The sequence below is a fragment of the Protopterus annectens genome, chromosome 4.part0 (genome assembly GCF_019279795.1).
Source record: "Protopterus annectens isolate FY-2018-M chromosome 4.part0, PAN1.0, whole genome shotgun sequence".
Lineage (NCBI taxonomy): Eukaryota > Metazoa > Chordata > Ceratodontiformes > Protopteridae > Protopterus > Protopterus annectens.
The window spans coordinates 1,097,937,586-1,097,962,793 of NC_056733.1; the positions used below are offsets into that span (position 1 = coordinate 1,097,937,586).

The following is a 25,208-nucleotide window of genomic DNA, read 5'->3' on the forward strand; positions in this document are numbered from 1 at the left end:
AATGCTTGAGAAATGCAAGCCTATATAATCACAAAACCCTGTACAACTAGATGTATGCTTTCTCAGAGTGAAACAGAAATGATAATATGAAGGAATAGAGCAAAACTACTCTACATTTTAATGTAGATTTTTACTTTTCTGTCTATATTCTCAGTTCGTTAGAATGATTTACGTATGTGTAACAGTATGGTAATTGTTTTTGTTAAGGTAGTGTTCAGTGCACTTATAAAACAATACATGAGACATGTGATCACTGTTTTTTTTTATTTATTTTTGAGTATTGTTTGCACTTGTATGTTTATGTTAGCAGCAACATTAACAGTCTTCACAAATCTGTGTGTTTATTTGAATCTCTGTGTTGAGTATATGATACTTTACCAGATTTCTAGCCTCCTAGTGCAATACATTGTTTTGTTTTGTTTTTGCTTTTTTCTTGTTCTTCCTAATCATACATAGATTTGCATAACTACCTGTCCTGCTTGTCCTGAAGTAGTGTAACCATGATGAATGTTCTATTCTACTTGTTTTGAATACTTTTGTCTTTACTAAAACATCATAGTCATGTGAAAACAATACTTAACTTTCGGCCGTAGCCCTTAAATTCTTCAGCAGTTCCAACACAGGTAAGCCTGCATATGAAAGCTGTTGATAAAAAAGAATAACATATTTGGTTACAATATAGAGCTTCTGATAAAACAAAATTGCAATGTAGTTTTCATGATGACATTTTTGACCATTTTGTTTTGATCATACCCTAAAAAATGCTATTCTTGTAATGTAACAATTTATAACCTTAGTTCATATCCTAAAAATGCTGTTCTTGTAATGCAACAATTTATACTTGAGTTAGTAATGTCCTTCTGCCTTCTAATCACTGTCATTTTCTAACTTGTAGGCCAAGAATATATTTTGTTTTCCTTTCCTCTTATGGCACTTGAATAGTATTAGTCTATGTGGACTCATTCACTTATTTTTTTCTGGACTTAGGATGCAGCTCGCTTTTATATAAAATGGATAGAATCTCTGCATCCTTCACTGAGTTTGATAGTTAAGCACAGTAATGCAATTTTAGAAAGGCAAGGTGAGCTAGAATTAGGGAATCAGTTATTTCTTTGATTTATGTTTCACATAATCCATAGCTGAGAAACATTGTTTTACATGAAACATTTTCTCCTGTGTGCAAACAAAAGTACATATGTACAGGAAAAATAAATAACTATTTTTCTGAATATCAGAGGATGACATTAAAGTGGCATTAATGAAGATAAAATATTGATTGCAGGGTTTTACTCATAACTATTAGAGTACAATAAAATATATTCATGGTGACATACAACAATATAAGTCTTAAGAGAAACAGTCTTAAGTCCAAGTATTTCACTTCTTGACATCTTTTCTTAATTTTGTTTGAGCTTGCTGTTATGCATTTTATTTTCTGATGTAGTGCTTCACAATATTATATTCCTTTATTTCAAAGAAACATTTTATTTTCTTCCAAAAGAAGCTTTATTCATTTTTCACATCTTACTTCATGTCAAACACATTAGCATGTTACTTTCAAAAGCATATTTGATCGATATCTTTACACATTGTATATTAATTTATCATCATCATTAATGCATTTTAATCATATTCACTCCATTGTATCAATTCATTTTCCAACTCACTGTTATAACTCATTTTCTTGAACTCTAAGTTTGTACAAATTAATACTGCATGCACTATTTTATTTTGAACAGTTTACTTTCCCAATCTTTTGAAAATCTGGCCTGCCGTATTTAATATATCATCTAAAGTTGATTTGTTATTTGACGTGTACTTCCTTGTGATTATATATATATATATATATATATATATATATATATATATATATATATATTATTGTTTGCTTCCAAAATCAGCTACCTTAATAATGACTTACACCCTAGCATTTGTTCTCCTAAACCCCAGTTTAAAAACATAATCTATTTTAATGTACTCCCCAATTTCATCTACCTTCCTTCATTTCTTTAGAAATATCCAACACCCATTCTCATAATGAGGAAAAATCTTTAGATCCTGCTCAGATAATAAAATACCTTTGCAAACATTTCTAAGGGAATATCCTAAAAAAATCTCTCTTTTCTGCATATTTAGGAGCCTAGTAGATTTATTCTATCCTTTGTGATTTGTCTATATGCTCTTTTTGGTTATCGGTTCTTCTGTAAGGTTCCTATAATTTTCATGCAATATTTCATATGTCCTACTAATCATCCATTTTTTAGTATTTTTTCTGTTTTGACTTCACCAAAAATTCTACTAAAGCTGGCCTTCACTAACTTTTATACACTCCCTCTTTCATCGACTGTACTCTGCTGTTAATCCCTGGTGCAAGAGACTTTCCTAAAACTGTAATTCAAATGTTTGCTTAGCTTCATCCCATCCTCCTATCTTACTACCATGTTTATATGCTCCCATTATCTTGCTTCCTTTGCTAGCCTCCTCCAATTACTTCAAGAGGTCTCCCACTTACTAACACCTTAATTGTCATTCATATTGGTAAAATCTCCTTTGCCTATTTGTTCACTAATTTTTTCTTCAAAATATCATCATAATTTTATAAATATAATGTGCCAGCATGATTATTCCTGTTTTTCTTTAAAGCTCATATTCAGAAGATATCTCATACCTCTACCTCATCTCAGCATCAACCGTTTCCACTTCAAATTAGACCCTTTTGCTTTTGTCATATAAATCATGATCAGGAGTTTAGCCTTAAAATATACAATTAAATTTGGTAACCACAAGCTATCATGTTGCATAGAATGAATTGACTCATCCCATTTGACTCCAGCTTTTTCCCCTTACCAAAAAATGTATTCAACCCTTTATTAATATTCATCCACAAATTGCCTTCTGGTTGGCAAAAATATGTCTGAGAAGCATACAATACCAATGAGACTAGGAACATTTTCACTGCTTGTATTTTACTCTATCTAAATCCATAACCAAGGTCTTCAAATCTTCTGCCTAGTTTCATCTCACATATCTTTCACTGCTACCGCTGAGTCCTGTTTTAATTCATATTCCTAAATATCTCATTTTATCATATCCCACAGATGTAGATACTTTTGAACTAAATCTTGTAGGTACAGTTAACTGCTTCTACTTTTGCTTTATCTTCTTTTATTTTATGTCCCAAGAATGCCAGGAGCTGTCTGAAAATGATTCATAATGCAAAGATATTCTATTTTTTTCAAATACAGTGTAATGCTAACAGCAATCAGTGTTAACTGTTCCTAACTTTCACTCTAATCATACATTTGAATTTGGAAATGCCTCATTTTCTTTGCTAAAGGCTACAAATATATAGCAAACGGTAATGGGGAAAGAGGATATTCCTGGCTAGTTTTCATACTCAAGATCAACCATTTAGGGAGTACTCTCCCACTTTAATTTCTGCTTCCAAACATATGTCTCAACTGTACAAATTTTCCTAGAATGTTCAGATTTTTGCCTCATATTTTTGGTCCATTTTTCATAAAATTGTGGGGGGTTTTTGGCAAATTGCAAATAAAGACTGAAGTTAGAAAATAATGACAGTAATTTGAGTTTCAGAGTTTAATACCATCAGAAAATTCATAGTAATGCAAAACCTGCTATTCTATCAAGTTTTTAAGTTTGTAAAAACAATATTAAAAAAAATTGTCCCTATTTTTGGTCATTTGTCTCACTTTTATCCATGGCTTTGTCCAGATTTCTTGCTCTAAGAGGTTGAGAGGTATGCTTCCAAACCTTCATATATTCAAATTAATATTTCTATTATTTCAATAAAAAATACACAAAAAATGTCCTTGTCCTTCTCATAAACTTCCAGTAGTCCATGTCAAAAACTTTATCTGTATCAAGACTCATTAATAATAATGGTGTTTTTTTGTGTTCCATTTTTTTTCTGGATCATCATTGTCCTGTTAATATTATAAAACATTTGTCCCTGTTTCACTAAAACTACACTGACCCAGTCTATGAAATTTGGTAACACGTTTGCTATTATTTTGGCTAAAATAGACACCAACAGTTTATAGTTATAGTTTAATGATGAGATCGATATATAAAATGCAAGGTATGCATGGGTCTCTTACCATCCTTAAGTAAAACTACATCTACTAAGATGTATCTCCCCACCTTTCAAAACCTTGTTAAACAGTTCCCTCCACATCTCTTCTGTGAAATGTATGCATTGCTTGGCCAGACATCATTTTTTTTTCTCTCTTTCTCATCTATCATGTCTAATTGTTGTTTAGTCTCTAGTTCCACTAACTTTAGCATAACCAAATCATCCAAAAATAGTTATAGTTGTTATTTACAAAGCAGAAGAGTGGGAAACCAGACTAAAGATTTTCATAACATAGTTCCAAAGATCTCCCTTATTACCCTCAGTGACTCTTGTCATTCTTCTAGCATAGAATCCCTGTATTTTGCTACTGTTTATTCTTCTTTCTGTTACCCAAGTCTCATGCTAATAGTTCCTGCACTACAGGTTTATTACCAAAAAACATTTACTAGCAAGCTTTTCAAACTCGTGCATATATCCAAATGCTCAATTTCCAACTGGCACTCTGTAGTTGTTCTCTTTTGGACCTGTGGGATCCCCTTGTTTACTCCGCAGCATTTTACCTGTTGCCAACTCTTATAATTAATTTCTATTTCTGAAATATTTCTTTCTTTCTTTTTACCACAGTGCAGTGTCCTACGTTCATTTTATTCCACTTACTGGCTACCCTTATGGAATAATATCTGTTTTCCTTAGCATTCAAATCTCATCCCTTACCCATTCATTAAAGTCCCCATTCTTTAAGACATTTTCAGGAAAATGCCAATGCCTTGCTTTTATGTTATTGCCTTAATTCCTTATCTTAAGCCTTATGGATGCATGATCAGATACAGTTATCAGCTGAGTCTCACATTTTCCAACAAATAAACATATTCATGTGATATACAATTTCTATCTAATTAGCCTGTCTTAGGCAATAATACACACATCCCATATGAAATCCTGTAACTGATGAAATATCTTTCATGCCAAATATTTCCATGTGTTTCTTTAAATGCTAATTTTCTCTGTCTAGCTAGGACTTCCCTTTTTGGCCTCCTGGCATATCTTCACTGTTGCAGGCTAAGATTCAACTTTCTGCCTATAAATAAAATTATTTTCTGAAAGTTTGTGATTCCTTCTAAGATTATCCTTCTCTCCAGAACACATGTCTTAAAGAAGCGCTCCTTTCCCTATCAATATGTTGCTCCTTTTCCTCTGCCTCTGACATTTAGCCAAATATCCTTACTAGAATCTTTTCTTTAGCAATTGCAGTTGCTAATCTGTATCTAAGTGTCTCTTCTCTAATGTAGCTATTTGCATCTTACAGTTCATTATGTAAATTAATACTCTTTTTTTAGTTTGTTAAGTAAAACTGTAGGGCAATTCACAATCCGTGTTAAAATAGACAATGCAACCATTTCAGTGAATAACCATTACTACTACTACTTGCAATGCATGCCACTTTTTTCATATGCAATTTTCCTTCCAATAATTCATACACATAAAAAAATAAAATCCACAGAAACCAAGCTTGGATGCAAGGTAAGGAAGCCAAAACACACTCTGTTAAGCTGTAATAGCACATGTTATTAACCAGTATACCACACGATCACAATGCAGAATCAGAGTTTACCTAGATTTCATCCACCATGTAGGACTTCTTCAGAACAACTGATTGTTAAAAACCCACCCTTTTATATCTTAATAAATTAGTATTTTCCCACACCAATAATTAATTCATTACCTAATAATTTTACAAAGATAATTAATAATTATTTAAAACATAAATGATTCATAAAATACATGGATTTATTAGCATAATTCATGTTCAATTATTCCTTAAGCTATAAAATGTTTCAATTTTAAAACTGGGGCAATGCTGATATTAATACCAGGAAAACTAGCGACATCCAACTTTAATTGCCATTCCAATTCGGCTACCTCTAGATGGGCATCTATAATTCTACCCTGTCCATCCTTAATTAATTGTTGCATTACACAAAATTGAAAAGAATGTCCATGATACTGAGCTATATGCCTGGTTAAGGCATTTGTCATTTTCCCATTTTTTATAATTAAAATTATGTTCATATACCCTATCCTTTAGACGCCTACTAGTTTTCCCAATATAAAATGCCGAGCATGTATTGTATGAATCATTTATGTTTTAAATAATTATTAACTATCTTTTTAAAGTTATTAGGTAATGAATTAATTATTGGTGTGGGAAAATACTAATTTATTAAGATATAAAAGGGTGAGTTTTTAACAATCAGTTCTTCTGAAGAAGTCCTACATGGTGGATAAAACCTAGGTAAACTCTGATTCTGCACTGTGATCTTGTGGTGTGCTGGTTAATAAAGTGTGCTTTTACAGCTTAACAGAGTGTGTTTTGGCTTCCTTACCTTGCATCCGAACTTGGTTTCTGTGGAGTTTATTGTTTTTCCTTGGTTCCCTGTTTGTGAATTCATACACATACATAGATGGCAGTCAAGCACACAGTTCTTAAAAAATGCCTTGCATGTCCCCCTTTTGAACTCATGTCACACTCCCCTGTGTATTACAATTCACTATAACCAATATGCATAAAATGAAAAAAAAATAGATACACTTTAAAAATAAAATATATCTCTTTCAGCATGAGCAATTTTTGTGAAAGATGGCTATGACCACAGTCATTACCTAACCAAAAACTTAGGTTTGTCACACTTAAACAAATGCTGTTATTATCATTTTTCTGCTCCCCCTCAAATGAGTAAAATAACATATATTCAACCATTCCAACTTTGAATTTTACCCTAGCAGTTTAAAATGCATTTTATATGGCTAAGGTGCATATTTATCAACTATCCCTGATTTTGACTCAAATTTTAGCAATGTCAGTATTAATCCCTTTGAAATTAGTGACTTTTGGAGAAAGGGGGTGACTTACACTTAATTAATAATTACAGTAATTATGCTTATAAACTTATTTTACTTCAGAAAACAGATATGAATTTATTTTCTCAAACTCTGTCAGTATCTGAAGTTAGTAGTGCTAATATTATAAAAATATCCCTGATTGTCCCTGATTATAAGATGTGTCCCTGATTAGGTTGACAGCTATGCTAAGGTGTAATGTTTCTAATAATGCTATGTTTCTTTATTTAGTACTTTCCAATATTTTACTGCTGGAATATTTTGTACTTTTTCCTTTTGATATTACCATGCACTAACTTTTCCATTTGTTTTCATAACTACAATAACTCTGAGAATTCATTGACTAGATTGTTTTTGACTGATGTCCTACCTGTCCCAAATGTATATCATGGCTTCTTTCAATCTTCTGTGGCTATACCAGTTAGAGCCATGAATTTTCACAAAACTCACCTTACATACAGAGGCTGCATTTCATCAGCCAAAAATGTCTTAGTGGAAAAATCCCACCCGATCAGTGAACAGAAGCACTCATAGACTACCATACTTCACAAATTTCATACATTATTTCTTATTTTAAAGATCTTCTTTGAAATAAATCATTGAATGTTTTTTCCAAAAAGTATGCTATTCTTTTAACTCTGTAGTTTCTTAAACATTACTCATATGACTTTATTGTATACAATGAACAATTCTAAGATAATTTTCATCCCCAACTGGCTACAAAATGTAACTGTATCATTCTATGTTGTAGCCTTTTCTGTATTGTGAACAGTGTATATCATAAGATGCAATACATTTACCAGGCTTATTAATATGCTTAGTTGATACTAACCTAGTCAGCAAACACCAGGAATATCACAAAATCAACCTACTGTAAAATCTGTATCTTTACTCTGCTCACTGTAGACTACTTCTTTGTTTTAATATGCTTAATAAATATTTTAAACCATAAAACTATATAAGCAATAAAATTAGTTTACCTGCATTTACCTCTTAGGTCCAGTTCATCTTCTTACAAAGATAAACTGTTAAAATTGAATTTATGCTTAACAGTTCTCCCCCTTTCATGTTTCTTCCAGTAACACAAACTCACTGCAATACTCCATGACCATACATGCTGCACACCATCTTCCCACTTGTTCAATATGTTCAATGATTTCAACAAATGCTTACTCCACTTTTGTCCAAATACCTACATATCACATAGATGGACTGATACATTACAGTTTTCCTATGCATTCAACCATATCACTCCATCACTGCCCTTACTGCAGTTCTTCCTCTGTATTTCCACTAACATCTGGTTCAAAGACAGGTTTCTTCCAATCATCCTGATCATGCATGGGATGCTCTGTGTCTCTCCATCATTTTCTTGTTGAACAAGAGAAGCAGTTTTACTGACATTTTTTTAGTCCCCCTTACTTGTAGGGAGTTGAAAAACAAAGTCTCCTTCAGCTTGCTGCTTCATTTTCTATTTATTAAACTTTTTTATTCCATACAGAACCTATTTTGGCTCTATGTTTTTGACCCACGAGGAAAAAATACTGTGAAAACAGCTGGATATAGCAAATTAAATCACACAGTAGTCTCCCTGCATCCTTACATTGCTGGAATTGGTTTGCTTCTTTTGTCTTATAAAGAACAAGTATGTATTTTGCATGAAAACTCTAGTGTCATCTATTTTTGCACATTTCCTTTCTTCCACAGCTTGGTCTGGAACATTTTTTCTTGCTAATATGTTTCCATCTTGACTGCAATGGGTTTCAACTATTTTCTGTAGGCATTGTTATGAGTGTATGAGTATATATATCTTTATTTAGCTCTCTCTCTCTCTATATATATATATATATATATATATATATGTCTACCTGATAACACAGACATGCCAAAATACAGACAATGAAATCAATGACACAAAAAAATGACAAAAAAAGAAAGTTCAAAAACACAAAACTTCACATGCCCAACAAACCAAAATCCCGGCAATCAACAAAACAAATACCTTTCCCGAAAAACACACACACAACACAAGCACACCAAAAACCTTACAAACCTATACTAAACCTTACATACACAACCATCTATGCACTAACCTTAACCCAAATCCTAACCCTAAGGTCTGTCACTATCGCACACTTACCTTACCCGCACCCTAACCCTAACTCACTTAATCTGCCCCTAACCCTCAAGTCCGTCACTATCGCACACTTACCTTACCCGCACCCTAACCCTAACTCACTTAACCTGCCCCTAAAACCTAAAGTCCATTACTATCACACACTTACCTGACCAGCACCCTACCCTAACGTCCGTCACTATCACACACTTACCTTACCCACACCCTGACCCTAACATCCGTCCCTATCGCACACTTACCTTAACATGTCGATGTTCTCAGTGTTGGGATTCTCAACTGTCAGTCTTCTCCGTTGTTGATCTTCCGGTGTCAGTGTTCTTGTCATCGGCGTTGCGCACTGTCAGCATTTTTAGGTAGACCCATATATATATATATATATATATATATATATATACATACACAAACACACACACACACACACACACACACACACACACACACACACACACACACACACACACACACACACACACACACACACACAGGTCCCTTTCAGATGGTCAAACTTTTAAAAGCTCAACATTCATATGGCCAAGACCATATGATCGAACTTTTAAAAGTTTGAATGGTCTGAATAAGGATCTCCATAGAGCACAGAATGGGAAGATTCCCTTTACCGCAATGTAGTGTGATCTCAGAGTTGGTATATTTTAAAAGCAGGGGGTGTGGGGGGTACGGTGGGGCTTGCCCCCCTGCCAGCACTGTTTAGGGTTTTTTTCATTTTGTTTTGTTTATTTTTTTTCACATTGTCAAACATTCAGATGTTCGATCATATGGTCTTGGCCATATGAAAGTCAAGCATTTGGATATTTAGTTATGTGAAGTAGACCTCTACACACACACACACACACACACACATATATATATATATATATATATATATATATATATATATATATATATATATATAAACAAAAACCTAAAATCCCGAATTTCATAATATTGAGACCACAATTCAAAAGTCTTATAACACTGAAACATTAAAATGCAGAGTGTTATAAGACTGAAACACTAAAATGCTGATGTTCAAAATACTGAATTGAAATGTGCAGGCATTACATGTAACTCCCTACACTAGAGCAGCATTATAAGAAAACAAAATTGTATACTTCTGAGAATGACTATTGCTTCATGGTGGGACCACAAATTCTTCAAATTAAAATGATTCGTAATCTAAAAAAATCATATTCAACTTAACATAGTATTCACATTTTTAAAACTCTAGCTATACCTTGCACAATTTCAAAAACTATGTACTTACCTTAGTTCTGCAGACTGTACTATCTGTGGGGAAAAAGGGCATATACCTTTTTATGACCTTATTGTAGTATAAACACTTCCTATACTGCCTGGAGTGTCATACTAAGCATCCACCATTTTTTTAGATACTTACTACAAAATTTTAAAAAGGCATACCTGTATTTACAAAGAGTTAAGTGCTACTTCCTGCATTGTTGTGGGTATTCTGTATGTCAGCATTTTAAATTTCAGTCTTATAACATTCGGCATTTTAATGTTTCAGTGTTATAACAATTTGAAATTGGGGTCTCGGTATTCTGAAACTTGGAATTTCAGGTTTTCATTGTTTGAAAGTAAATCCATATATATTTATTTACACACACACACACACACACACACACACACACACACACACACACACACACACACACACACACACACACACATGATGTGTGTTCTCTGATAATAGGTCCTGCTTTGGGATGCCACTCCAGAAACATACATGAATTTTCATAACATTAATAAAATCAGATCCCTAGAGGTTTTCTGGAATAGAAAAAATCTCTAAATTTTCTCTTGCTCTACCTTCCATTTCCATAGTTTTGTTGAATATCTCTTCTTGGGAAGACCCATTCTCTGTCATACTCCCTTTTAGTTCAGTATCTGACTTTTGCAGTTTAGTAAGTTCATCTAAATAGTTGCTTAGCTCTTCCTCTATTCTTCAGCCTTTTATTATTTGACCTTATATATTCTGCTGCTGTACAATTTATCTGAAAGCATTTTAGATTATTTTTTCTTTCAAACTAGTGGATGCCATCTCCTGCATCACTGTTGCAAATTGGGCTTCTTTTCTGCTGCACATGTGAGGGATTCTTCCCAAGAGCCTTTTCTCTATTTTTCTTCAAGTTTCCCTTATTTCTTCTATACTTCCTTCTTACAGTCATCCAGGCAATATATTTCCCAGTCAGTTAACATTTTTTCCAAACTGGTTATTTTCATAGGTTCATAAGTAGGTACTAGGTTATTGACCCTAGGGCCTATATAAGCCTAGCCAAAAGGTACCCTGGCTTTTGCCACCCAAGAAAAGGATTTTCCTGTGCTGCTGAAATAATCAGCCCTTGCAAGTCTTGAACCCTGGAACCTGCACACCATAGCCACAGCAATTTACCAGTAATCCATCTGAGCTGCAGAAAAATAATCAGCTCTTGCATGACTTGAACCCAGGACCCTGCACACCATACCCACAGCAATTTACCACTAAGATATTTTTTACCAGCTTTTTGTTGAGTTTTCATTTTTATTGCTAGACGAACATTAATTAATGTGTTTGTCAGTCATCTGTCATCTTGGAAGTCAGAAAAATCACATTAGTGTTTTTATTGCTGTACTTATACTTCTGAGTGGCTAAAATATTTCAGTCCTGTATATTTCATTATAACACAATCAAAATGTGCACAAACATGAGTGGAACGATGCACATCATTATACATCTTATTTACAGTGGAAATATAAGGGGAAGATCATTGCAAAGAGGACAATATAGACATTTTTGTAGTTGAACATGGGTATATACTACAATCATATTTTTGCTTTGACTTCTTCTTACCTCTCCTCCAATATATTTAACAGCCCTAGAAATACAAACCAGGTAAAACTGATCAATGTAAAGTTTTATCTTTGTTTTGTGGAGGTATCATAACTACTACAGACTACTGGGCATTTTCATGTTGACTTTTGCCCATGTTTAAAGTAACACTTTGGTTCAGCAGTAGGATGAAGTTCTATACAGATTTATTAAAAGATCAAAATAATGTGATACTTATATAAGGAAGGCAGTAAAACATGAGCATTGCCTTTTTTGTCCTAGAGTGTGGTCTTATTCATAGATTACTATTACTGCCTGCTATTCCGACTCATAGCAAGTTATACTCCTTTGATGTGTGTAACTTCTTTACCTCAAACCATTGTAACTAGCAGCTGCTGTTATTTAATGGGGTAGGCTTACCCATGAGTCCTGTTTATCACATATTTACAACAGTGTTGAAAGATGCATAGTGTTACGTGATGACTTTCATAGTAAATGGAGTTCCATAGTAGCAATCCCCGGGAACTTTATGATCAGCAACCCTTTACCAGCCATACATACCCTTTATCAGCCGTACATACCGTAATCATGATAATATTTAGTAATTGATTCTATTTGAGATTAGTAAAACTTGGAGACTATAATGTGTATGTATGTGTGTGTGCGTGTGTGTGCGTGTGTGCATATGTGTGTGTGTGTGTGTGTGTGTGTGTGTGTGTGTGTGTGTGTGTGTGTGTGTAGTACAGTGCTGTACCTGGTTTGCAATTACTGATAATGGAACCAACTGTTAATTAATATTACTAAATCTGCAACAAAGCACCTTAGACTGGCTTAACATCTTTGTACTTCATTGCTCAATTCATTAGGTATTGAATTCTACATAGTTGTTTAATGAGTAATGCCTTATTTTGTCATTTGCAGTAGTACTTCTCCATTGCATTGACACTTCAGGGGATGAAGCAGACTTCAAGCTTTTTCTGCTGTATATATCAACAGCCAAGCAGTTTCTGGAATAGTTAAAAGACCAGCATTGTTTACTAGATGGTGTTCTGCTTACTTCCCTCTCATTGCACTACTTCTACTAGCAAGGGAGGTGCAGTGTCATTTTATTACCATTATCATGAAAGTGTGGCCAGTGCAAATACAAATATCTACTACTCAGTCAAGCATCCCATCTGGTACTCAGTCAAGCACCCTATTCCTTGTGCTGTTAAAGGCAAATACAGCACACTGAATGAACAAACAACTAGTGGTGAGTCTGATTTCACTAACTTTGATTTTGTTAACTGACACTGGCCTCTAAAAATTCCTCAGATGGGTATGTCTACAAGCAAGGAAAGTTTGTATGAACCTCTTTCTAAGACTGATGCCAGATGATTGATATAGGTCTAGTTATCCTGGGCCAGTGTCTACACCTTTTCAAATCTGGCATGACTATAGGCAAGGGAAGTGCAAGGTCATAGTGCAAAAATGCCTTGTCTGCAGCCACGGCAAGAAAAGAAGAGAACTCAAGCATTGCTGACCAATCCTCTATTACCTGGCTGTTGTAAAAAAGAATGAGGTTGCTACTCCAGTAATGGTGGTCGAGAAGCATAAGCATAAACCTATGAAATATGCAGGCATCTTATATACCATAAATGAATTCTAACAAGGAAAATGCAGCCTTGCTTTTTACAGCATCAGGTAATAACAAAGCATGAACTCACATAAGGTTAAGTGGTATATGTCAAACCTGTACGGAATAAGCATTGTACGGAATAAAATTGTCAGTAGTACCAGTGTTAGTTTGAGCATTCCCAGTCCTCTAATCCTATATTTTTTTGTTTGTTTGTTTTCTTTTCTTTTATTTCCCACTTGTCTACCAAGCACCAGACTGTCTCTTGTTGTAATGGCCCATTTATTCACAAAGTCATCACTGGATGACTGAGCAGGGCCATCACTGAGAAAGCAATCAGGGAGTTGTTCTATTTTTTTCATGGCCCTATCCCCCACTGTATATGAATGGTGACATGCTAGGGGATCAGTATGCAATGGGCATCAGCAAAGTCATGTCATTCATTTCAGTAAGTAATGTAATCCCTCAGAAATGTCATAGGTTCATAGGTAGGACCTAGGCTATTGGCCCTAGGGCCTATATAAGCCTAGCCAAACAGTACCCTGGCTTTTGCCACCCAAGAAAATTATTTTCCTGTGCCCCTGTCAAGCAGAGCCACAGAAGTGATCCCTGGGGTGAATTTCCTATCTCCCATCCAATCATCAAGATTTTTCTTGAAGAGTGCCAATGAAGAGCTTTGTTTGATATAGATAGGTAGTTTGTTCCAGAGTATAGGAAGTCTCTGAGACAGGAATCTATCCCTCCAGCATGTTCTGTTAATTGTGGTGACAAGGTTTAGGTCCCTAGGGAGTGTTCAGAGGTATTGGGATTTCTTTAAGTGGAGCATGTCCAACAGCTCTGGGTTTGACATAGCTGTGTATGTTAGGCAGAGATCGCCTCTGAGTAGGCGATATGCAATGGAGTAAAGCTGCAGTTTTTTGAGACGGTCTGCATAGGGAATCTCTTTGAGGCCAGTAATCCTCTTTGTGAGGTATTTCTGTGGCCTTTCCAGTTGTTGTAGATGTCTTGTGAGGTACATACCAAAAGGGGCATTGTACTCTATAATGAGTCTAATGAGTGATGAGTAGAGGGGAACAATGACCTCTTTTTTCCTGGATGAGAAACCTTTTGTGATGAGGTGTGCCACATAGAAGGATTTCCTGACTACTGTGGCGATGTGATTATCAAAGGAGAGACTACTGTCCACCTGTGTCCCAAGGTCTCTTATCACACTTTCGGTGTTAAATAGACTACCGCCTATGGAGGTAGTTCATGGGTACAGAGTTTTTACCAAAAGGGGTGACAATGCACTTTTTGGCATTGAGCTTGAGGCCATGGCTTTGACACCAGGCATCTGTCCGAGTGGGGCCTTTTTGTAGGATGTCCACATCTTTAGGGGATTTGATTATGGCTCCTAGTTTGCAGTCATCTGTGAACTTTGTTAGCCAAAGACCTTCTGTGTTAGCCTGTGCTTCAGAGAAGTAGATACCACACAAGAGAGGACCTAGGACTGAACCCTGTGGTACTCCACTTGTCATTGGTCTGAAGTTGGATTTAGAGTCTGCTACTTTCACAGTGTGTGTTCGGTCAGTGAGCCAGTTGGCAACCCATCTTGTGACATAGGGATCTATATCTAGTTTAGTGAGTTTGTCTATAATTCCAGACTGGGGGATGGTGTCAAAAGCCTTGGCAAGATCTAGATAGGCTGTGTGTACCACCTTACCCTCGTCTACAGCTTTGGTGTCCACTTCAAAGAAGTCTATCAGGTTTAGAAGACATGATCTGCTTTTTACAAACCTGAACTGGGTAGGGTCTAGAGTTTGGAGATTACCAATGTCATTGTTTATACGTTCCATGATGATACGCTTCATAGCCTTGCAGACCAGGCTCATCAGGCTAATGAGGCGGTAGTTCCCAGGGTCTGTGGTGGCTCCCCCTTTGTGGAGTGGGATAACTGTTGCTGTGCACCATTCAGTGGGCACAAATCCTGAGGGGAGGCTATGATTGAACATGGTACTTAGGTGGGGTGCCAGTTCGTTCTGTAGTTCATGTAGAATGCAGCCTGGGATGTTGTCAGGTCCCACGGATGCTGTGTTGTTGGCTTTGGAGAATGTGTTTTTTACCTGTGCATCCGTGATTACAGGTATTTTGCATTCTTCCAGTATAGAGACCGGCCCTTTAGGGGATGAGAGAGGGGTAAAGTTAGCACTGAACCTATCTGCCAGGGTGTTGGCAATATCAGCTGGTTCTGTATATTTAGTGCCATTGTGCTGTAACTCAGAGCAGATCTGAGTGTTGCCATTTAGATTCTTAACATAGCTATAGAATGCTTTGTGGTCGTCTTTAGAATCAGTGGTGATTTTGTTTTCGTAACTAGCTTTGGAGGATTTTATGAGGGATCTCAGCTTCTTACTGAGGCTGACCACGGAGTTCCTCCAATCATGGGATTTTACTGTTTTTTGCAACAGTTTCTTTCTTCTGTTGTAGAGTTTGTTTATAGCAGGGGACCACCAGATTGGCTTCCTTTTTTTGGAGGATAGTATCTTGGTTCTGTTAGGGATTGCACGATCCATGCACTCATGTAAGTGCTTATAAAATGCAATTGTATAGGATTCAGCAGTCGTATCTCTACTGTCTGTCAGCATGGGTGTCGTGAAGTTTGCCACTTCTGTCTTAAGAAGCATGAAGTTGGCTTTAGAGAAATGTTTTATGGTGGTTTCCCTAATGGGGGGTGGGGCTGGGATGTGGATGTCTAGGGTGATTTGCTTGTGGTCGGAACTGACCAACGAGGAATTGACCTCTGGTGTGGAACATCGGTTGCCCATGTTGGTAATGACCAGGTCTAGAATAATGCTGCCCCCGGTGGGGGTGTGGATAGGTTGATCCAAGGCATTGGAATTTATGAATTCCAGAAAACGTTGAGCACAAGAGTTGGTACATGAGTAGTTTTCCCAGTTAATGGTGGGGTAGTTGAAATCACCCATTATTAGGGTGTTAGGTTGTATCCTAATATTTTCCAGTGTATCAAGAAATGAGGAGTGGGATTCCTGGGGTGTGGTGGGGGATCTGTAGCAAGCTACAATTTGCATTGCGGTCTTGCCCAGAGTTAGTTGCACTTGGATAATCTCAGATGCATTATGCTGAGCAACTAGCCTGTAGGTGTGGGTATCCTTAATGAATATGGACACGCCTCTGCCTTTAGTGCTTCAGTCCAAGTTAGGTGGCCGAAAGGTGTGGTATGAACTATAGCCTGGTAATGCAGAGGTGCTCTCTGGAGCTTTGAACCAGGTCTCTGTCACTGCACAGATGTCGATATTCTCCATTTTAAGGAGTGCCTCGAGTGAGTGCATTTTGAGATTTAGACTTCTAGCATTGAGTAGCATTACCCTCAGATTTTGCTTGCTTGTACCTGTTATGGTGGTGAATTTGTCATTTGAATTTTGCCTAAAAAAGGCACAATAGGGGTGGCAAGAGCCTTAGCCAGTATCTGGAATCCCAAGGGCGACAGGTGCAGGCCATCTCTGGCAAAGCATTGTGGCTTGTCGATCATGTCATCCCAGGCAGACAGATACTGAATCCCCTTAGAATGACACCAGAAGCGTAGCCAATTGTTGAAGTCAATCATTGTGTCCTTGTACTGTGGTATCAATCTGGGTGATGGCAGGATGCTACTCAGGGCTAGGGTCATACCTGCCTGGGCTACAAGATCAGAAAGCTCCTCCATGTCTCTTTTCATGTAGTCCAGGGAGGTACGTCTCAGGTCATTCACACCAACATGGACAATGACAGAGTCATATTTGTACTTGCTGTGGAGTGACCTCAGTGCATGCATTATGTGGTGGATCTTGGCACCTGACAGGCAGCTGACAGTGACTTTCTCCTTGTTTAGCCTGGTGAGTGGAACATCAGTGTGCCTGACTATAGACTCACCTGTGACTAGAGTGTTAGGTACGTTGTTATGCCTTATGGGCTGTGGTTGAGTGGCACACTGAGTTTGTGGGCTATGTGTCATTTGGGTTGTGTTAGAGGGTGGAGGTTGCTTGCATTTCTGCTTTGGAGGTCCCTGTTGCTTGGGTAGGTTTTTTGAGAGCCTCCACGAATGTAGGTGTGTGTTTTGTGTTCCTATGTGTGCGTTTTGGTGGTGTAGGTTTTGAGGGACTATGTGATGAGTGTGGTGTGGTGCAAGTGTTTACCTTCTCCTCTTGACTGTCTAGTCCAGTCTTGGGTGAAGAGAGCTTTGCTTCCAGTTTGGTTATATAAGTGCATCTCTCACAGGTTGTAATGTTGGGTGGTAGGAGGAGAGGGTTGTCCGTGTACATGAGGCAATTGCTGCATTGCCCCAAGATGCCCAGATTTGTCAGGTAGACAGGAGAAAACACCGGGAGCTGACCCTTAGACATGCCTGGATAGGTGCTTATTTATTAAGTACTAAAAACTGTTTTCCTCTAGACAAGTGAGGAAAGTTGAGTGTTGTAGTAATTTGTATCTTATTTAGTGCTTACAATGAGTTCTGAACAAGTGCTGAGCTCAAAGAATCAGATCTGAGTGCTGAAACTAGAAAACTGGCTAGTTCTAAGAAACAAAATTAAGCTAGAAGGCTTCCCTCCAACACAGAAAGGCTTGGGGGCTCAGAAGCTTACAAACAGTCCTGGATACCGCAAATCTGTATTTGGACTAGACAACTTATAGGAAAGGCAGGAAACAAGCTTAGATTTTTTTTTAAAGGGGAAAGGGGGAGCAGAAACTAACTGGGTTGGCCTTCACAAATGTTCTCCCTGGAATAGGTAGAATGAGGTACTGACACTAGACAGGGAGGAGTGTCCCAGATCAAATTTACAGTAGGGGTGGGCAACTGCAAAGCCACCAAGTATAAAAACAGGATACCAAGAGAGATGGAGGATGGGAAACAAAAATCAGAACAAACCCAACCAGATGCTTAGCAATTGTAGAAAATTATACTTAATAACTCACATACAGTGAGTAAAATAAAAGTGCTATAAATAACTCAGAAATAAGCAAAAAACAGGATACTTAATGTTATATATGTTTTAGATAGGAATAAGTGCTCATATACATTTTAGTGAATGAGCACATACCATGGAACAAAAATGACATAGGGACTATGTTACAATAAGCTTATTCTTGAAGCTTTTTGTAGAATGAGTTTTTGCAGAATGGGTGATGTATATTTTCTCATTCTTGTTTTTCTGTTTGTTTTGCTTCTTTATTTGCTTTGTTATTATATAAGAACATGTTTTTATACATATTGTATATTATTTCATTTTATTTCCTCTTTTGAGCAGTTAGTATTGCCTTTCATAGGCATTGCCTTAGGTGGTTAAAAAAACTCTACCCTTCTGTTGCATATTCAATTAATTAATTATCTAATTAAGTCCTTGTTACTTAAGTGTCTTTTGGAGTAAATGTATGTTAAATCTGAAGAAGCATGCCAGTGGAGCATGTGAAAGCGCTCATTTTTATCTATTAAACTGGATTTTATATATGTTGTGGTGGTCGTGTCCAGACTTTTTATCTTAAATACCTCACATACAGTGAGTAAAATAAAAGTGACATAAATAATTCAGAAATGAGCAAAAAACAGGATACTTAATGCTATACATCTCAGATTCGTTAGCTCAGAGCCCTTCCTCCGTCTTTCTCCGATTAGCTCAGTGTGAAATGGCAGGAAACAGCTACAAGTTAACTTCTTAAGTAACAAAGTTGAAACCTGAAACAACTTTAAAAAAAGCTTATAAGAACCAATGAGGTGCTTATTCCAAGGCGTAGTCCAGGCAACCCCAGTCAGCCAATGACCACAAACAATTCACTCTCACTGAAATGCTATACTGGCCCTGGCTAAGCTTTGATGACCTGGGACATGTGCTCAGACACACAGCCTCTACTAACAAACAACTAGGCTCAAAACACAAGCCTGAGTATGGACAATGCTACACTACCAACACTACTTAGGTAGAAAAAGCTGCAGAAATGTTTAAACAGATAAAGGATCAAGGAGACTCTAGAAAATGCTTTTAAATGCAAACAAGTTATATGATACACTCCTAGCAGGAAATCAGAACAAACAAACCCAACCAGATGCTTAACAATTGTAGAAAATTCTACTTAATACCTCACACACAGTGAGTAAAATAAAAGTGCTATAAATAACTCAGAAATAAGCAAAAAACATGATACTTACTGTTATACATCTCAGATTCATTAGCTCAGAGCCCTTCCTCCAACTTCCTCCGATTAGCTCAGTGTGAAATGACCCTGATCCCTATGAAGCCAGCACTCCCATAGGGTTTTTGGTCTCCACTGGGGATTCATATATGGGAATGTGCAGCAGGCAGGTGCTGCCACATCCTCCCATGTGAGATGAGGTGACCAGAGTAAGCTGGGTCACTCCTCTCTCCCCATGCCAGCTCCAGCAGGCACCCAAGCTGTTAAATGAACTCCGGTCTACCAGGTCATAGTCAGGGCTTTATCTTTCTATGTTAATGGATCAGGCTTAGTCCTCAAATCCTTTTATGAAACATATGTATATGAGCATACAATTTGCCCTTGCAATGAGGACAGCTAATTCCCAGTAGCAACTAGAAAAGTGATGTTATGGTGAAAAGTCTTGGAGTCCTCTTTCAGTCGTCATTTTATAATTTCAAGTGAATAGTAGACTAATTATATTAATTAAAATCAGTTTCCATTAGTCAGCTTCAGCTTACTTACAATGTTTGGTCCTTGTGTTAGCTTTAGTTTCTGTTGTCTCCTTTACATGCATTATTTTACATTGCTGGCATTGTAAATGGGCCTATATAGGGATGCTTAATTACTTGCCAGTATACAATGCTTTAGATGCATTAGCAACTGAGATTAGTGTTCTTGTAAAAGCTTCTGACCTTTTGACCCACATCAACACCTTCCATTGGAGATTGTTTGTGACCTTGTATTATTGCTACTGCTCTAAATGATACTACTCATGTATAATTGTGATATGTTGCCCATTGCTACATTGCATTAGGCATTCATTTTCTGTTAGTGGAAGTGAATACAGTTCCATTATAGAAATGTAATTGTTTTGTCTATAACAATTGCTACATACTGGCATTAGCTAAGAAATAAATGCAATGTCTGTCCTTACACAATATTCCCAATATCACAGTGTATAATTTTTTCCCCTTTGTATCCCTTTTAAACCTAATTTGTAACTGTCCTCCTGGGGTTTTTTCTTTTAATTTATTAATTTTTAGCAAATTAAGTGAACCGATTTTTGTTTTCTTCCATTATTTCCTTAGTTTAGGCACATGTGCAAGTGTGTATGCTGATTTGCTAACAGATCTAAATCATTTGCCACTTAGATAAGGAAGGATACAGTCTGTTTGAAGCGAGTGACTGAGGCAGTGCCTGATCAGTTAGCATGACAGATTTACTGTTATTAACACAAACATTAATGGTCTGTGAAACAATACCACCAATGGTTGCAATTTCCAATGTTTTATATTTCACCATCAAACACACTCACTTCTTCCAGTACCTCCTACAACCAGTAATTAGCTGAGCATTCAAATTATGCATGCTTATCTGTATACCTTTTCACATTGCTCTGAATGTAATGTAGTTAAGGCCAAACCCAGCATTGCTGCTTCCCTGACACCTTCACTGAGCTGACATTCCTATGTGTTAATTACATTTTTGTTGTTTTTTTTTGTTTTGTTTTATTTCTGTGGGTGGGCTGCTTCCTCATGTTATCCACCAATTTCATGCTGTATATGCACTACATATGCATTAACTGTTAACAGTACCTACTTCTTGGTTCTCCAATCACAGTATCCTTCAACATTGCAGTTCTGTAAGTCCATTTTTTCTTATCTATATTTACATTTAAGTGCCTTAGTTGTAGGATGTTAAACCTCTTAAGATTCTTTTCTGTTTACATTTTTAATATACCTAAGATGAACACAGTTCACATGGAAAGGGCCTGTAAAAGAAACCTAATGTCAACAGCCATTTTGTGATTCTAGTAGGTTATCATATACTTTAACATGTAGCATCATCACATGATCATTTCATAACATTCCATGAAGGAAGCCAGGGCCACATTGCTCTATTTGTGAACATATTTAAGCTAATCAAAGTATGTCACATTAAGTCATTGGGCCTATGCTTATTGTGTTATCAGATTTCTAACACATGACATTCCATGAAATTATTATAGGTTTATATTTTTATGCAAGCCTCTTTCACCTTGTCTTTGCTCAAAAGATCTTGCATGACAAAGACTGATGTTTGTAGTTAGTCTCTGTATCTTTTAATTACAGTTTCTTCCAACGCCAAACATAAGTAGATATGATACATGGTCCCCCCTTTACAGTTCAGTGACTCTTTTAATACTAATGATGTCCAGGATAAGACTAATCACAGAAGCATGCCACAAGTTCTAGTTAGATGGCAGGAGAGCTAAAATATAATGATGTTAATAATGAGCAGCCTTGTAAAGCAGTTTATGCACCCCAAGTTCTTGCTGCAAAAATGCAGGACTGTGATTCCTTTCACAGCTCAAAACCAAAACAGTGATAGGGCACTGTTTTTACTGTTTACCTGCTTCCCAACATGAATTCTCTGAGCACCCTTTTATGTAAAGAGAAAAATAGGCAGATAAGTAAAGGTGATTTTATATTCTTAGCAGCTACTTCGGGTAACTATCAGCCTGTATTGCACTCTAGGTTTGGTCTTTCACCTCAATTTGTCACCCAGGATACTGAGCCATAGTTTGCCTAATTAAAAGCAGCTGGTAAAGGTGAATAGATGAACAGAAAAACTAGCTATATTTTGAATGTGATGGCTTATGGTGTTGTAGAATGATATGAAAAGAGGTGAATGTAAAATGTTGCCTAAAAAGATGAAGCCAGATTAAACTAAAACTGCTGAGTAGTCAAAAACTGCTCAAAGTGATTGGTTGTAATGTTTCAGCATATTAGTGAAATATAAAACATTGTGTTTTGGCAGCAAACTTTTAAGATGAAAGAATGCATAGAGTACTGTAATTTTAGTTATAGTGAGATAAAATGACAATGGCTGCAAATAACATTGGTGTTAACTAAGAAATAAATACAGTGTTTGTCCTTACACAATATTAGCAATACCACAGGTTAGAATTAATTTCTTTTGTAACTTTTCCAAGTCTAATCAAACTGGTTTTAGAAAAGCTATTGAGTGAAATTGTTCTGATATTATTCATTTGGAAGATGTTATGAGGTTTTGCATTAATGAATATATTCTGAAAAAATAAAATATTTGCAATTTTTACTGTTAGTGGTCTCAGTTTACAGACCATCAATGATTAGGCTAATTGATAACAGTAAGTCTGCCATATGGACTGATGTGGCACTGCATCAGCCAGCCAATTCACAGTGTGTGGCCTTACTTATCTAACTGGCATGTCATTTATATGTATTAGCAAATTTGCAGACAAGTTTGTGCATGTGCACTAATAAATGTAAACATGGAAGGGAAAAGCAAGAGTCAGTTGACTTAACGTGCTAAAAATAAAGTAAGATAAAAAGCATGACAGAAGTACAGTCAGAAATGTAAAAACACAAACTAAAAAAGAAATTGCCCAAGGGACTTCAGCTGTTGAATCATAAGGCACCTGAAATACACACTAGCAGAATTTTCATGACCATTTTTTCCTCTTTGACCATGATTTGGAATGACTTTCAACTTGACTAAATTGTTTCAAGGATGCAGGGCATTTAATACTTTTTTATGAAAGGAAAGAAGGGACCTTTGTCTCCCCAGCAAAAAAAAAAATGATTTTGACATTTTTTCTATCTGCCACAGATGCATTGTATCTTACAAAGCATTAATATACCAGTGATGTATAAAGTAGCCTGCCTTTAAATTGCTGTGGAAGTTTGAGGGAATATAACACTTACCTCAACTGTTCACTTCTGTCATTCGCAGCAGTACCTGTATGACAGAATAGGTTTATTCTTTTATGTGCAAATCTAAGAGTATGGATTTTTTTCTTTTTAAATATTCAAATGGTGCCCAATATTGGAAGATCATTGTTTATTTGTACCACTGAAAGAAGCCTCCAACTAGGCACATAACACATTCTTGTGAATCCCAGGCCAGGTGTCCAGAAGTAATGTGTCCTTGTTATGTACACTATTTTATCTTATTTCTAAAATGCACATATAATTAGCTTTCACTATGTCTTGACTTGGTATTGTTAGCCTATTGTCATATAATTTGTAGCTAGTCCCACAGAATATCATTGTAAAGGATATGATTTTAAAGTTATCAGAAATTTAAACAATGCCCAACATGAAAAATAATATACAGTCCAGTGGCAAAGGATAAAGTAGAAAGTCTGGCTACATGTTAGTTGCCTCATTTGTTTGTACTGTGGTATAATGCCAGATATACAAAAACCAGGGCTTGTATGGACATGGAAAATTTCCTCACATGTGTCATAATCATATCTCTCAACTGTACAGGTTTTCACAGAATGCCTAGATTTTTGCCTCATATTTTTGGTGTGTTCCCCCTAATATCTGTCCCTTTCTGGCAAATAGGAGAGGATTGGAGTCATTAAATAATGGCAAGCATTTGAGTTTAAGGCTCTACATCCTTCAGAAACTTCATGCTAATGAAAAACGTATTATTCTATCAACTTTCCAAGTTTGTAAGAGCAATATTTAAAATCTGCCTCTATTTGGTCCCCATCATTTAGGCTTTATCCAGATTTTTTGCTCTAAGAGGTTGAGAGGTATGGTCATAATAATAATCGTATGTCAAGGTACCATTAACTAAAACATTTCTTCATTGGTTAAAGCATCATTTCTACTTAACTCTTTGGAAATGACATAATAAAATATTGTCTTTATAACTGACATCTAAAATAAATAAATTTAACTGATGTTCAGTATGACTTTACATCCATTTCTCCTAAACTGAGGCAGCATACTTGTCTGATCCTCCAAATTACAGTAATAAGAAAATAAATAAAAGCACAGACAACACCAAGAATGTAAAAAAATGTGACAAACGTCATACCTCCAAAGGGAGCAACTGAAGACCAAATCTCAATCCAGAAATAGCCACCTGTAAAATTGAAAATGAAAAGATATTATTTCCTGCAACATATGCAATAAAATTTTAAAAATAGATGCAGTACAAGTCTATTCCCCGAAGAATACACCAAATGTCAGATTCAAAAAGAGAACAATAAAATAATAATAAAAAACTGCCACAAATGAAAATATACGATTAGTTAACGAGATGGTGATCAAACCTCCAACATAATACACAGAGCTTTACAGCAGCCATAACATTGACTGAAGCCTTTGCTATTTTTCACCACCCCTGACACACACTCCTACCTTGTCCCTTGACATCCAAAACAACACACACTTCAGGACCCAAATGCATACATTTTCCACACAGAAAGAAACTCCCTGCCTAACTTAATTCCTACACCGATAACAATTATTAACAAAGTAAATACTACCACCTAATTAAAAATGTAGATAGTAATCCAACCTTTCACTGTTCCCAGAATGTAAATGAAGTATAAGAATATCCTAAAGAACACTCTGCCTATCCCACCTCACAGTGCAACCAATGAAAAATTAAAAACTACCCAAGTCACTCACCA

At 36.3% G+C, this 25,208-nt stretch overlaps 1 long non-coding RNA gene across 1 annotated transcript; it reads right to left on the minus strand.

Annotated features, from left to right (window-relative positions):
- Positions 1-250: 250 nt before the first annotated feature.
- On the minus strand, positions 251-24,952 carry LOC122799785. The gene is made up of 2 exons (XR_006364505.1): positions 24,608-24,952; positions 251-642 (listed from the first exon to the last, which is right to left on the minus strand). It is a non-coding gene; the product is annotated as an uncharacterized LOC122799785 (long non-coding RNA).
- Between the last annotated feature and the right edge of the window lie 256 nt (positions 24,953-25,208).